This window comes from Natator depressus, chromosome 2 (assembly GCF_965152275.1).
Source record: "Natator depressus isolate rNatDep1 chromosome 2, rNatDep2.hap1, whole genome shotgun sequence".
Taxonomy (NCBI): Eukaryota; Metazoa; Chordata; order Testudines; family Cheloniidae; genus Natator; species Natator depressus.
The window spans coordinates 183,760,039-183,776,746 of NC_134235.1; the positions used below are offsets into that span (position 1 = coordinate 183,760,039).

A 16,708-nucleotide genomic window follows, 5' to 3' on the forward strand; every position below is an offset into this window, starting at 1 on the left:
GTGCACATATATTCCAGAACAGCCTTTGGAGTTGGATGGAAACTTCTATTTTCATTGTCTCTGGGGAAGATGAAGTTTTTCACTTGCTGTGGCCCATGCAGTACAAGGAAGTCCCTTAGGCTACTGCTCAAGTGGGTCCACAGTCCTGGATCATCTAGATTTAAGGAACTAAACTCAGCAGCAGCTGTTTCTTGCGCCTCCACCACACTCTTCTCTGATCTACACTTTTCTTCAGGAATGTGCATGGTTACACCCTTTTGAGATGGAGATATGGATGCTGCAGTAGCTGCCAGGTCACCTGCACTCTGACTAACTGGAAGATCAGGCATCGCCTCACCACTTACATCCTGACTGGGGCTGGAAGGCTCACAGTGAACATTTGTGTCTGTGTATCTCAGGAGAGCTCCTTCCTGCTTAGATAGAAAAGCTTCCTTTGCTTTCTTTCTTTTTCTGAATGCTGCCCCAGAGGGGCGTTTTCTTCTTTCACTTATGACTGCTGTTCTGTGCCAGCTATAGTGGCTCTCAACACTCAGTTGAAGGGGACAAATAAGCAAGTTGGTAGCAGGGCCTGAATGAGGGAAGATATCAGCATCTTAAAGACCTAACTGGCTCCTACTACTTCAGTTGACTGCCTGTTCTCCTCAAGTGGGTTCAGGGAAGCAGCAGGAAACTCCCTGAGAAGCTGGTGTTAATCAGTCCAGGCTCCTGGGGGTGCTAGAGAAGTACATAAGAGGCACCTCCTCCTCTCTCTCCCTGCAGCTCCTGCTGCTTTCTGTTATTCCCTCTCACCTTTTCTCCTGCCTGCCTGTTATGTCTCTTGTGCCCTCCTTCCTCCAGCACAGCACTCCACCATCTCTGTGCATCTAGAGCAGAGAGAATACATACGCACCAGAAGAAGACACAATTTTCTACACTCTGGGTCCTAGTGGCACCCCCCCCCCCCACAGTCTGGAACCTGAGGTGGCTGCCTCAATTCGCCTCATGGTAAGGCCAGCCCTGGCCCCAAATCTCAAACACGAGGAGACAGATCCATCCCTGCACTGGTACCATGGCAGAGGAGTGGTAGCTCACACTTTTATCTATCCAGGGCTACCCTAACTCAAGCCCGCACAGCAATGGCCCTTACTGGCTACTACAGCGTTGCAGAATCCTGTGGGATCAGACCACACTGGCCTCTCCCTCTCTCAACCCAGACTGGGGCACCCTTTCACTGAGGGAAGCTGTTTGGGGAGAGAGGCCATAGAGTTGGCAGAGCCAGCTCTGAGGCTCCCACAGAGGGCTGCCTGTCCCAGAAGTCCTTATGGACCCTTTGTGCTGGCAGAAAGGGGTCACAGTGCACTGATCAATTTTATTCCCCTATAACTTTTTTGTCTTTAGAAAAGTTGGGATTCTTCTATATCAACCACAAACTTCTCTAGAAGGCAAGCTGCCTAGAAAATAATTCCTTTTAATATCCCACTGGTATTCCAGAGCACAACTATGACTGCTCAAGGAGAAGAGATTTACACGTATTGAATTCACTGTTATTACTCTGACAAATAGTATAATCCCTCAGAGCTAGTTCCTGCTTAATCACTTCTCTATGTTTTTAATGACCTTAGAACTAGAGATAAGAGTAGTTGAGAAGATAGAGGGCTGCTTACAAGACCCTCCTTTGCTCTGCACTGACAGGCAGCTCTTGGAAAACTCTAGAACCAAGGTACCAAACCTGGTTGTTTACTTCAGTATTGTAGTGACCAGGGCACACACACTTAATGGGGAAGGAGTTAATACGAGTATATTTTGCGAGGATGCAGAGGAAGAAAAGAATATTTTCTTTTTCTGTAACGGATACAACTAATTTCTAATCATGCCACAGTCAGCATCTGACTCTGAGTCATGTCTGATGCGTGAAAGCACCACAAAGGGAGGCAGGCAGGGTTGTAATCCTGAATAGATGGGATGTGTTTTCTGATCACCTGCAACTGGCACCAATTTTGTCTGGTTTTAAGCTATTTTAATGCCTTATCTTAAGAAGCCTGAATTGAAATTGTGACTGCTCAATGCTGACTGCTCTTGTAGCATCTCGCATTATATTATGCATGTTGTGCTAAGGTATACTGAAGTAATTGTGACATTTGTCCCCATGGGATGTTTGCAAGAACAAGATATCTATCTATGATTTTATACCACTCTGATCACTAGCGTCTCTGAATGCCTTGTAAGTAAGAGAAAGTTTCCAAAACTATCCTATATTTTAAGTTTCCTTCCCTCTCTTCTACACATGGGATTTTTGTTGCTTTACTGATTGTGGGAAAGCACAGTCAACCAGAAGAGTTTTGCATTTTCCTCTACAGGTGTCAAGATTCGTGGTCATTCATTTTGTTGTGTCTTACAAGGCTATCCCGGCAAGCAAAGTTTTAATGAAATTGTGATGCAGTGACATATATTTCTTGAAATAAGGGAATGAGACATAACAGATTGGATCATAAGTTTCTCTGAAGTTAAGCCAGTTCATTTGTTAGCGTTAGGCAGAAGAGCCTGTTAGCTGTGGGTTAAAGCAGAGACCTGAGGCTCAGGAGGTCTGGCTGCTGCTCCTGTCTCTGCCACTGACTCGCTAGGCTACATTTACACACCAAAAAGAAAAAAAAACAACAAATCCTGACAGTGAGTCTCAGACCCCAGGTCAACTGACACAGGCTCATGCTGTGGGGCTAAAACTAGCAGTGTAGGCATTCAATATCGGGATGAAGCCCAGGCTCTAAGACCCACCCCCATCGCTGGGGTTCAGAGCCTGGACTCCAACCTGAGCTCGAACATCTACATGGCTATTCTTAGTCCCACAGCATAAACCCAAATCAGTTGATCCTGGCTTTGTGGCTTGTTGCCGCTGTTTTTAGTTCGTTTGCTGTGTAGACGTACCCTATGTGAATCTGGGCAAACCACTTCACTGCTCTTTGCCTCAGTTTCCTGATCTATAAAATGCCATAAGTAATAACATCAGAGGGGTGTTTATAGTTACACAGTGCCATGAGGTAGGCAGCTGGAAGGCATTCTAGAAAGGCAAATTATTATTCCCATAGCATTGCATCTCTAGGCTTAGAAAAGCTTTTCTAGCACTTCCAGAGGTAGTAGCATGAAGAAATCTGAGCAACTGTTTATTCCAGACTCTGTCATCATATTAGCTGAAAACAAGAACTAGGTTCTCTGACTGGTTTATTTATTGTCACAACATATTCTACTACGGGGCACACATAGTCAAATGTTTTCCCTTAAAAAAGAAATTCAGTCAAGTCCAAAACCTTACCCTTCTCTCTCCAGGACACATACATACCTTTTAGAATGCACATATCTTGATACAACATGCAATTTCCTTGGCTCAAACCCCCTCCAGAAACTAGATAAGATGTTTGATTGTATTTTATGTTCTGAAATGTCTATTTGTTTTTTCGCCAGCATGAGTATTATCTCATATCTATGCTAATATTGATCTGTTAGAAAAGGTGCCATGGCTTCATGAACCAGCTGAAATGCCTTGTATGTTTCACAGCAGAACCTTACTAATCATCACTCCCCTAATCTGCACACTTTATAGGCATTGCTGAAGTGAGTGGCCCTATTACGAAAACGTTCTTATTTTTACAAATTATTTACTGACACATTAAGAATTCTTATATAAGTAAAACTGAACTATATAATTATCAAAAGTAAAAGGCACAGTGTACATTTGATTATGTGCTAGCTTTGTTTTCTTTTGTGTTTATTCATTTAATGCCAATCCCAGCCAGACTAGCCATTAATTTAAATGGGCTCCCTATGATTAGTGCAAATGAGTTAGGTTCTACTGTAATTAAATTTATTATAAGCAATGTTACTTTATCAGTAGTGTGTCATACGTTGTATGGTCAGCACATTTTCTTAAAGTATAATTAAAACATCAACATCCCATGGATTCATTAGTATTGAATGTTTGGGTTATTGGGGTTGTTTTAGCTTTTGTTTTTTTAATACTGATCTTTTCAAATTCCTACCCAGATAATGGGATCTGACTTTTAAGTGGAAGACAGACCTCTCAAAATGTTTCAACATAATAAGAGATAAAACAACAAGAGAAACTGAACAAAGCAGTGACTTTGAATTAACAGGAAAACAGCTCTCTTAAAAACCATAAAAATGATCCTAGCTGTTGTCTAATGTGGATACGTTTAAAAAAAAGTCTGACTTTAAAAAATCTTGAGTTTGATGACATTTCTAAAATATTGTATCCTTTCTTCCAAGCTTTATTGTAGAGCCATCTATTGAGTCCCTAAAATACATTTAAAAAAACAGTACACTACTTTAAGTATGTTTAAAATACTGTTCAAATGGATTGGAATTACAAGAAGTAGTGAATTAACATGTTTATCCAGCATATGAGGAACAAGACTCATAGCTATGGAAAGAGAAAAAATTGTAGTGAATTTTTCTCTTTCCACAGCTATGAGCTATGTATGATAGGTCTGTATGAATTATTCTGTATAGGTTTGTGGAACATATCCCGCTGTGGGAGCCATGTAGGATGGTCCTTATGTTGCCAGAAGTCCTGTTTGCAAGATCACAGCCTTATGTATGCTCTCCCCTTACTGACCGTGCTTTCCTTCAGCATTATTAACAATGGAAGGAACTGGCATGTATTAAGGGGAGAATAGTTCCTTTAATCACAAAGAAAGCTGGATCGAGCCATGTATTTTTAATTTCCATATTATGTTGCATAGGTCTAGTGGTCCAAGCAACACTTGAGGAGCTAACACTCCCAAGGTATAGCTTCAGCTCTGCCACTGAGTTGTGTTGTCTTGGACAAGTCCCAGACGGCCTGGTTTTCGGAGGCACTGAATGCTCATCAATCCAATTAAAGTCACTGGTAGCTGCTGGTGCTGAATATAAGGTCCATTTTCCATAGGAGAAAAAATCAATTTTCTCCACTAAAATATTAAACATGTGCCTGATACAACTAGTGTTGTCTGCCCTGGTGATTTTTCTTGGGAGTCTTGCAATATTTGATGTTTTTCTTAACGCTCCATATCATGAAATTGTGAGACTCTTGGCTTTCATTTTAAAAAATGAACTATGCTTCTAGCCTGTATGGTTGCAAAGAAAAGCTGAAAAACATGACCTGAATGCACCCCAAAGGCTCTGATACCAGAAGGCAAAGAAAAAGAACCAAAATTTATTATTTGGGGGGAAAAAATATCTAATAAACTTTAAGCTAATCTCATGATTGTTTGAAGCCTGACTCATGATTTTTGAATGCTTGAGGCTGGCAATATACTGAAGCGTTTCAGATGTAAAAGTTGTTGCTTGCATCTTGTAGCCTGTCTCAGAAAGAGGTACAGTCAGACTTAGCAGAGGAAGCTGGTGTTCATTTACTCCGGGTGACCTTAGGCAGATCACTTGAACTGTCTGTTCTTTGTTTCTCCAACTGTAAAATGGAGAGAATGATTCTTTATATTTTTTAAAGTGCTTTGAAATCTATGGATGAAAGTATTGTTTATTTACATTCTGGAAGGTCCTAGACATAGAAAGTGAATGATTTCCATAAGCACATAATATTGCTTTTCCAGTTCATTCAATTCTGGAATGTTATGACTAGTTTTTGGCTTTCAAATACTACGACGATTGGTGTGAGAAAGAATATATGTATATATGCATGCACATGTATATATAGAATGCAATAAACATATACTGAAAACCATTTGAAGCTGGTGTAGCTCTCAAATTTGTAGAGCTGGCTGCCTTTGTTGCATTCTCAGATAAAGCTGGTAAATATTCTGTGTCACTTTAAAAAGTCCAAAATTCTAGCAGTCTGTTGGCTAGTGAAAAATATACATTCAAAACATTACTGGTTAAAATGACGACCTAATGTTTGTCACAGGATGAACTAATGCCAAGACACATACCTAAAATGAGATGTTAAACTAAGGTCAATTCAGCCTAATTCCGGTATCTGTCCAGATGGAAATTAAAGATCTCGGTGGCATCAGAGGGACTTATCCAATGCCCATTGAACTCCATGGAAAAAACCCATTTTAGAGGATAACCCCCTTGAAACCTGAACAACATTCCCTCTATAAAACTGATTCTAGTGTCTAAGAGAGTTACTGCTGTCTGCAAAATGACTACTACACGTTGTATCCTGTATTTACCTACACAGTCACTGAATTTTCTGTAACTGATTTATGCTTCATACAGTATTTATGAAACCTCAAAAGAAACTATATTAAACTAAATTTGACTCTTTCTGTTGGTGGTTCTACACAGTTCTACAGCTATGGCAGTCACCAGGGATATTAGAGCCTGCCATAGATTTTTTTTTTTTGAAGGATGATTTACTTTTCTCCTTCCTGTTCTTCTTTCCCCTACACTTCTCCTGATTTCTTTCTGTTCTAGTATTAACTAGTGTGTCTTCTTCTAATGCACCATATCTGAGGTGGGGGTGAGGTGGGGGACGGAGAGAGAGAGACAGAAAAGAAGGAGTGGTAAAAAGAGTAAGTGAGAAATTTCAATATTAAGCTGTGTAGGGCAGGGATCTTTTCTTCATGACTATCTTCAAAGCAACTTGCACATTGTTGGTGCTTTGCAAATAATTTCTAATGGAAGAGGAGGAGAAGGAGAGAGAAGGTTTACTGAGAGAGTGAGGAGAAAAGATAAGAGACATGGGTAAGGAGGACTGTTCATAAATCTGAGACTTGTCACACTCCCTGAATAGAATCTATGGCAACAGGCTATTTAAACACTCATATAGTCCCTTTAAAAAACCCTCTGGCTTGGATCTCTTACTCCTTTCCGGTGGGTCTGATCTACAGAGTTCTGATCCCAACTTTTCCAAAGTGTGGGCTGCTGGGATCTACAGCTTTGGTTAGACCCATTTCTACAGTTCATCCTTTAAAATAAAGGGTAAAAATGAAAGGTGGTGGGAGAAGAACTTGACACCAGTCAGGCAGTGCATCTTTTTGAGTGGCTCCATGAATGTACAGGAAAATGAAATGAACACCAGTAAGTAAGTACCATAGGAAAACAATGTACTGCAATGATTCCATTTAAAAGAAAAGCATAAAAGACCAAGACCAGGAATTTGACTAAAAGCAGTGGGGTGATGCACTCTTGGTGGCCTGTGTTGCTAACAAGCATGCAGCTGCTTTCTGTACCAGTCTGAGCAACTTCATTGCTAGGAATAATGAATGGAGACCAGCAGGACTGGAACTCACAAAAGCATGGATCATAATGACTAACTCTGAGTCCAATCAGATGAGGCATAATCTTCTAGTCAGCCCTTCTAGTCAGACATTTGGGCTTGGGCTGAAGTCCGGGCTCTGGGAGCCCAGGCTCCAGTCTGAGCCTGAACATCTACATCACAATTAACAGCCCCTTAGCCCGAGCCTGAGTCAGCTGACATGGGCCAGCTGTGGGTTTTTAATTGCAGTATAGACATACCCAGAGAGAAACAGAAAGTCTGTGAGCAAACTGAGAGAAACAGGGAGAGGGCAGCCAGAGAGACGGAGGGAAACCGGGATGGAGGGAAACCAAGAGCAAGTGGAGAGACTGAGATTGAGTAGGACAGATGTACAGGAGAGGGTTCCTATAGTTTAAGGCTGCCTGGACAAGTCAGTCTATGTTTGATGGAATGTTCCTGAGCGTCCGTTCCTGATCATCAGTTTTGGTCACCCCCTATCATTGATTCCTGTTGTTCCAGAGAACTGAAAGAGAATAACCTAAGGTCTTTCAGATCCAGTGGGTCTGGTCTAATGTGTATTCCTTACAAGCAAGCATCACTGAAGTTGAGTCCATCTCTTCAGGAAATCATGAGAGGCACCTCAGGCTCAAAGACTGACTTGGCGTTAGACAGTATCCTGTGAGATGTTTGGGGAAAGGAGAACCTTAAACTAAAAAAATAATAATCATAATGCATAAGCTAATAGCCTGTGCATACAGAGATAGATATATTTCTTTATTTAGAGAGTTATATATAGTTAAGTACATTTAGTAGTAAGTTAAAATATATATAAATATATATATATTTGAAGCAGTATACTTTTTTATTATATATATTCTTAACCTATTTAATGTTATTATAGGTGTTTATTCTGTTTTAAATAAAATCCCTGTTATGTTAATTTTTTTGACAGCCAATTGTATTATCTTGGCTACCATTAAATAACCTTTTATCATGGTTTAATGTCACCCAGAGAGCAATGGAAAGGCAAATGTGTAAGATATTGCTCCGTGATCACATACCGAATGAGGAGATCAGAAGGCATACAGAGGTGAATGATGTAGTGCAGGTGATGTACGACGCAAAGCGGAGATGGGCGGGTCATGTAGTCCGCAGGCAAGACAATAGGTAGACAACCCACATCAGTGACTGGATCCCCAGAGACCATAAGCGACCGCTGGGCAAACCGAAAACGCATTGGGCTGATCCCATGACAAAACTCTTTGGCCAGAAATGGAAAGAATGTGCTTGAAACAAAACAGAATGGTGTGGCGTGGACTTGCATTCGTGGAGGGACAGACAAGGACAAGCTGGACAAAGGTGACATGGTTTAACACCCTCCTCTACAGCTCTCACCTGCCTACTAAATTATACCGCCACTGTGATGGACCATTATTAAATCTTGGTCAGAGGTTTTGGGACTGGGTGACCCTTGAATGTATTTCAAATTATAACACTATAGCTCTACCCTGAGAGGTCTGTTTCCATAGGAGATGCTTAAAAACTTGGGAGGGGCAAGCTACTAACTAGATGTGCAAACAACTGTCTCTAGGACTTTACATTTGACTAAGAAACATATTGTTGCCATGCCTACCGTTGATATGGAAAATGCTCAACAGAAGAGCCAGGAGTGTGGTCTCAACACTCCTATTAGAGATTGTGGTTTAGAATTATGTTGATTGAATTCTTGTTTATGCTGTGTAATGTTTCAGTGGGCCTGCCAGGCAGAGGTGGGACCGTAATAGATTTAATGTTGGAGTCATTTTGAGACCCAGAGGTGTACTGTAGAAATTATGTGGGCTTTGGCCAAATTATATATGACACACTTGGGCATATTTATTACCAGGTTTTCTTGTAACTTGCTATGTCTCATTAAAGTTTCAAAGTCAGAGAAAGACCCACTTGCTCATCTCGTCCATCTCCCTGCTAATGCAGCATTGTTCCCTAGAAAGTGTGTTTGCTTTGTCCAGTGTAGTTTAAAATGTACCAGTTCATGAGTTTTCCCTACTTCTCTTGTGCGATTAATCCCCAGGCTAATACATCTGTCAGTGAGTTGTGCATTTTCTTTTTAAAATTTTCCTTTTTAAAATATTATCCCATTGCTAACTATACTCACTTGGTGTTAATAACTCTTCCAATATACATAGACAGTTATTGGGTCTCCCCATATTAGTTGCTTAGCTGATCTATACATATTTAGGGCCAGTCTGTAAACACAGTTACTCACGGTAACCTTACTCCACAAGTAGTCCCACTGAAGTAAATGGGAGTACACGTGGAGTAAGGTACTACTCAATATGAGAAAACATGTCACAATCCAACCCTTAACTATTTTAATCTTTCTTTACAAGTCAATCCATTGAAGCCCCTAGACATGTTTTGGTCTTCACTTAACTCCCTCTTTCAGATGGTAATGAGATGCCCAGAAGTGAACTCAATATTATAAGTGTGGTCACACCAGAGCTGTAGAGAGAGGAGCTATTTCTTCCCTTTTCCATAATTCAAAGTCCCTGAATATTTAGCCCAAAATTTCCTAGCCTTTTTTTGCTCACTAATGTTTAATTTTCTCTCTTCTATCACCCAGAGGTTTCTTTTAGCATTACTTTCCCCATTTCTTCCTTCCATTGAATAACTGTGTTCTGGATTATTTTCCCTAAATGTCTTAGTTTGAATTTCTTCAAGTTAAGTCTTTTTTGTTATTTTCTTCCCACAGGCCATATCATGTTATCAGTTATTAAGTAGAACTCTGTAAATGTGGATCATAAACTATGGAATTAATTTTCTTTGCTTTTTGAGGAGGAAGAAGAAATTGACAGTTACCAAGATTTCTCATTTCAAATCCCACTCTGCTTCTGCAAACAGAAAGAAAGGGTGATTTTTTCCCTAAAATATTTATTTAATATCAGAAATTATATTAGAGTCTTTTAGTTTCAACACCTTGAAATATGTTATTTCAGGTCACATATTTTCACTGATATTTACAAGTTAGAAATTGGCTGTCTACTACTGAAAGCCTTGTCTTCAAATATCCAGAAAGAGATCCATGTCAAACATTTATAAATAGTCATAAAAATACCAAGAAATGTGTATATGTTCTATGGATTATTTTGGGGAAGTTTCATGGCCTGTGTTATGCAGGAAGTCAGACTAGATGATCAAAATGGTCCCTTCTGGCCTTGGAACAATGAATTATTAGAATATACAAGATAATTAATTGGCTAGCAAAAGAGCCAAGGGAGTTCTATTTGGGCACTGCCATAAGAATGGTGACTGGGTGGAAATGTGCTTTAGCAAATACGATTACTGTTCATTCATAGCCTATATGATGATACACTTTGATATGTTCCATGGCCTATATTTTAAACTTTATAGGCTAAATTTACCATGTAAATTGATGCATCTTCAGTTAACAAGTGGAATTACACCTGCTTACATGTGCAAACAATCTGGCCCTACTCCTTTGTGAGTGAAACAAAAACATGTTAATGTGAATGTTGTTTGTTAGAGATGTACTATAGAAAAATCAGATTTGTCGTGCACAGGCTAGTTCTGCACACATTTACACTTGTGCTGTACGTTTGCCCAACTTTAACTGAACATAGTTTGGTCCACTGTGCTTGGATGTAATAAGATATTGGAAGAGCACAAAACTCATCAATTCCATATAAAAAAGCGTACTAGCTGGCATCACAGTGTCTCCTACCTGGAATTAATCCAGAGGTTCGGACCACATGCTCTCATATGATCCAATTGATTTGTGTCCCAATTTCTTGTTCAACACTATGTATTATATGCCGACGGAAATCTCCAAATCCACCAATGCTACAAGACTGAATTAACGAGGTCTCAGATTGCAACCAAAATAAGAAATGAGTTTACATTTTCTACCTTCCTCCATGTAGGGACAGCGTCTAGCACATTATGGGCACTCCAGTAACAACAACAATAGTGAAAAAGAAAAAACAGATTATAGCAGTGAAACCTATAGAACAATGAGGGAACCTTAGAATGATCAAATGATGTAACTAATTATCAGTAGCAATTTTCAGGCTGAAATTTTTGCTTTGATGTAGTTAATTGATTTGTATTGCCATGCAGACATAACCTTTAAAATAAATCCAAACTTTACAAGCACATATATGCTATAGAACACTTATTAGCATGAAGTGTAATAATTTCAGCTAGGCTACACCTGTCAAAATAAATGAACAAAGTAAAATTTTTGTATCATGATTATCAACTGATTTGCTAATTCACAAAATTTGATAATTTACAAAGGGTCTCACAGTCATTAGTGTGAATTAGATATATTCTCGTGTACTTAATATTAGCGACAGAGGAACTGGTACAGTAGGAATAAGAACTCCCAACCCAAATCCTCATCAATTGCAAGTGCCAAACTCAAACCAAACTATTGATGGGCCTGTGAAGGGGAACTCACTGGTGGAACACCTCCTTGTGGCCTGGTATGGCATAGCAGCTCTCTCCCCATCAGGTGCCCCCTTGCTGACAGCCACTCTGGTCCACCTCTTCCCATGACTTGGCCCTCTGGCCAGGTCATGATTTAAGGCTGCTCTTTCCAGGGTAACAGAAAGTCCAACACATTGAAATCCAAGACCTTGTATCAGGTCTTCGGCCCCAACTCTGAGCCCCATGGTCCTCAGACCCTTCTCCCAGGGCTTTCAGTCATCCTTATCCCCTTCTCAGGGGCTTCATTCCACCTTGTCCAATGGCTGGTAGGGGATCCCAGGCCCTCTCACTACACCTGATTCCAGCCCTGAGACCTAATAACCAGCAGCCTATGACTGCACTACCCATGCTACTGTAGCTACATTGCTATTTATACTCAAGCTAGCTCAGTGAGAGCTAGAGCAAGTATGTGTACATGAGCAGGGGCTTCATACCCCTTGCTCGTAGTGTGGACACAACCTCAGATGACACAGTTCTGAAAATGGCATCAACAGGTACTCCACACTAGAGCTCCCAACAAAGGGAACATTTTTCACAAGTGTCCCAAGTATAGACCAGGCCTTACAGAGATAGGTTTGAGCTGCAAACCTATATCTGGGGTGAAGATTTAAACTAACCCTGTTTTCAATTTTTTCAAAGTTGTTTTTTTTTAAAACTATTTTATTATTTAAATATTTAACTTCCAACTTCCAAGGATTCCAGAACCAGAATCCTAAAATACTGTTGAAAAGCCATTTCAGAGACTAACCTCTTACCCTTCTCCTCCCAAAATTAGTTCTGGCTTAATTAGCTTATACGGCAGGAGATATATAACATACATTTTTAGGGTATCCTGATAATAAAGGGTGCAGAGGACCTGGGATTTCTGTGTGTAGCCAGTGTCAGGAGCTATATATCACTGCGGAGTGCTTCAAAGGGACTCAGGGCTACTGTTAACCTGCAGCTACTGTTAACCTGCAAGGCGAAGTTAGGGATGTGATATCCTAGAGAAGAGTGCCTGAGTGGTTGAAAGGCTGGTAGTGCCCATACCACAAGAGAGACTCCCTCTCACTAGAGGGAGGAGGTAACAGGGTGACTTACAGTCCTGGGTGCCCTGAGAGCCATCACAATGGGTGCATACAAAAAAACCCACCCCAAATCTGAACCTGGGTTGGGGAAATGGAGAGAGATTTCAGAATCCAAATGTCACCTCTTGCCCTAACGTTATAATCCCTTATTAAAAATATACCGTGGAATTTTACAGTAATGCCCGAGACATTGCAGTAGAACTACTGTAAGATGTCATTTTAGGCCATTACTGTGGAATACTGAGTCTGCTCGTGTAGTCACTGCAGTCAATGGCAAAACTCCCACTGAAGAGCTAGTGGCTTGGAATCCCAGTAATCTCATTAGCAGGGTTGTGCAATCCGTGTGCTAATAAAACTAACTCCTGTGTATTGAAGTTGACCCCATTATTGCTGAGTTGCATTGGCTGGATGTAAAATGCTTTAAATCTATGGACTTACTCCTAATGTATGTTTTGTTATATTAAAAAGTATGAGGTTTTGTTTTCATAGTGTCTTTTAACTAGTGTCTGGGGATGTATTGTGTTTTCTTGCCGATCCATGCTTGTAATACCTGTTATCATTAATGGGAGTATTACCATGTGTGCACTGAGAGGAGAGATTAGAACTCTTTGTTATACTTTTCTTTATGCCCAAATACATAGTTACAAACGACCAAAGGAGGATGGAGGGGAGGAGCACTGAGAACAATTATTTATATCTCATTTAGGTTCTTATATTGAAAGGAATATTTTCATACTGTATGTATATTGAGGCTACTTAATTCATGGTCAGTTCACTAAAAAGTACACAGGGTATGAAGGAGAGGACAGTGGATATATTTAACATCAGTATACCATATACTGATGAGACATTATGTCTCATACTGAGTTCAGGGGACTGAGGCCTTGATCCTGCATGAAGCTCTGTACATATAGAGCCCTGGCCCTATTGAAATCAACAGGGTTCTGCATGGACTGGAGTCCACCTGCATGGAGCTTCTTGTAGGACCAGGGCCTGGGTTCTCTTGTATTGACTGACTCACTGGGCAAAAATCTCTTAAACTCTTTATTCTTTAGCTTTTACCCATTTGTAAAATGGTCACAATGCTGCCTCACTCACTGGGATACTGTGAAGCTGGTAATATGCTTTGGGATCAGCTGATATTTTAATTGTAATTTACCAGACACCTTAATTCTGTATCTTTCCCTGACTAGCTAGTTTCTCCATTATTACAGTGCCCTAAAGTTTCTTTGCAAAGAAGGGGGCAATAGTGCCACAAAACAGGAAATGGCTTTTTGTCCAGGAGGGGAAAGCTGTTTGAAAACATCCACAAAACTACATATTCTTCCTTGCTCAGACTAAAACCAAAATATTAGGGCTGTCAGTTAATCGCAGTTAACTCACATGATTAACTCAAAAAAATTAATAGCGGTAAAAAAATTAATCATGATGAATTGCACTTATAACAATTGTGACAGGGTCGGGCCAGATGGCTACAGGAGAGTAAAAGAAGGCAGATATATTAGCCCCAGGCTAAGTAGGTCCCTTTTCCCTGGGTAAGGTAACAGGGACAGTTCCAGAACAATCAGGAACCTTCTGGAGACAATTAAGACAGGCTGATTAGAACACCTGCAGCCAATCAAGAAGCTGCTAGAATCAATTAAGACAGGCTAATCAGGGCACCTGGGTTTTAAAAAGGAGCTCACTTCAGTTTGTGGTGTGTGTGTGAGGAGCTGGGAGCAAGAGGCACTAGGCGCTGAGAGTGAGAATGCAGACTGTTGGAGGACTGAAGTGTACAAGCATTATCAGACACCAGGAGGAAGATCCTATGGTGAGGATAAAGAAGGTGTTGGGAGGAGGCCATGGGGAAGTAGCCCAGGGAGTTGTAGCTGTCGCACAGCTGTTCCAGGAGGCACTCTAGACAGCTGCATTCCACAGGGCCCTGGGCTGGAATCCAGAGTAGAGGGCGGGCCTGGGTTCCCCCCAAATCCTCCCAACTCCTGGTCAGACACAGGAGGAGTCGACCTGGACTGTGAATTCAGAAAAACGGCCAAGCTGAGGGCTGCCGTGAAGTTCCAAGGTGAGCAAATCCGCCAATAAGCGCAAGACCCACCAAGGTAGAGCAGGAACTTTGTCACACAATAGAATACCAATTGAAAATGTATTAAATATTTTTGGATGTTTTTCTACATTTTCAATATTGATTTCAATTACAATACAGAATACAAAGTGCACAGTGCTCACTTTATATTATTTTTTATTACAAATATATGTACTGTAAAAATGATAAACAAAAGAAAGAGTATTTTTCAATTCACCTCATATAAGTACTGAAGTGCAATCTCTTTATCATGAAAGTGTAACTTACAAATGCAGATTTTTTCTGATTACATAACTGCACTCAAAAACAAAATAGGGTAAAGCTGTAGAGCCTACAAGTCCACTCAGTCCTACTTCTTGTTCAGCCAATCGCTAAGACAAACAAGTTTGTTTACACTGACAGGAGATAGTGCTGCCTGTTTCTTATTTACAATGTCACCTGAAAGTGAGAACAGGCATTCGCATGGCACTTTTGTAGCTGGTGTTGCAAGGTATTTACATGCCAGATATGCTAAAAATTCATATGCCCCTTCATGCTTTGGCCGCCATTCGAGAGGACATGATTCCATGCTGATGATGCTTGTTAAAAAAATACTGCGTCATTTAAATTTGTGACTGTACTCCTTGGGGGGAGAATAGTATGTCTCCTGCTCTGTTTTACCTGCATTCTGCATATATTTCATGTTCTAGAAGTCTCGGATGATGACCCAGCACATATTTGTTATAAGAACACTTTCACAGCAGATTTGACAAAACGCAAAGAAGGTACCAATGTGAGATTTCTAAAGATAGCTACAGCACTCAACCCAAGGTTTAAGAATCTGAAGTGCCGTCCAAAATCTGAGAGGGACGAGGTGTGGAAAATGCTTTCAGAAGTCTTAAAAGAGCAACACTGTGATGCAGAAATTATAGAACCCAAACCACCAAAAAAGAAAATCAGCCTTCTGCTGGTGGCATCTAACTCAGATGATGAAAATGAACATGCATCAGTCTTCACTGCTTTGGATTGTTATCAAGCAGAACCCATCAACAGCATGGAAGCTTGTCCTCTGAATGGTGGTTGAAGCATGAAGGGACATATGAATCTTTAGCGCATCTGGCACATAAATATCTTGCCTTGTCAGCTACAACAGTGCCATGCGAACACCTGTTCTCACTTTCAGGTGACATTGTAAACAAAAAGCAGGCAGAATTATCTCCTGCAACCTTGTTTGTCTGAGTTATTGGTTGAACAAGAAGTAGGACTGAGTGGACTTGTAGACTCTAAAGTTTTACAGTGTTTTATTTTTGAATGCATTTTTTGTACATAATTCTACATTTGTAAATTCAACTTTCATGATAAAGAGATTGCACTACAGTACTTGTATGAAGTGAACTGAAAAATATAATTTTTTTGTTTTTTACAGTGCAGATATTTGTAATAAAAAATAAATATAAAGTGAGCACTGGTGCACTTTGTATTTTGTGTTGTAATTGAAATTAATATATTTTAAAACGTAGTAAACATCCAAAAATATTTAAAATAAATGGTATTCTATTGTTGTTTAACAGCGCGATTAATCGCATGATTAATTGCTATTAATTTTTTTAATTGCTTGACAGCCCTACAAAATATACATTTGTAAAATTCAAAATCAAGTTTGCCTCTTTAGTTCTGAAATGTCAGAAAAGGTGTGGTAAAAGCAAACATTTAAAAAATATGTATTCCCATACATGAGCATCTGGGGACCCATATGCAGGTCTTGATTCTACAGAGCGCATAAGCATGTGCCCAGCTTTAAGTAGATGCTTAAGTTCTATTGACATCAAAGGGAGTAAAGCATGTTCTTAAATACTCTGCTGAACAGGGATAGACTTAAGTGTT

General features: G+C 40.2%; 1 long non-coding RNA gene across 1 annotated transcript in view; it reads right to left on the minus strand.

Annotated features, from left to right (window-relative positions):
* Positions 1–16,708, minus strand: part of LOC141982931 (uncharacterized) — a 256,946-nt gene that overhangs the window by 14,305 nt on the left and 225,933 nt on the right. The window lies entirely within an intron of this gene.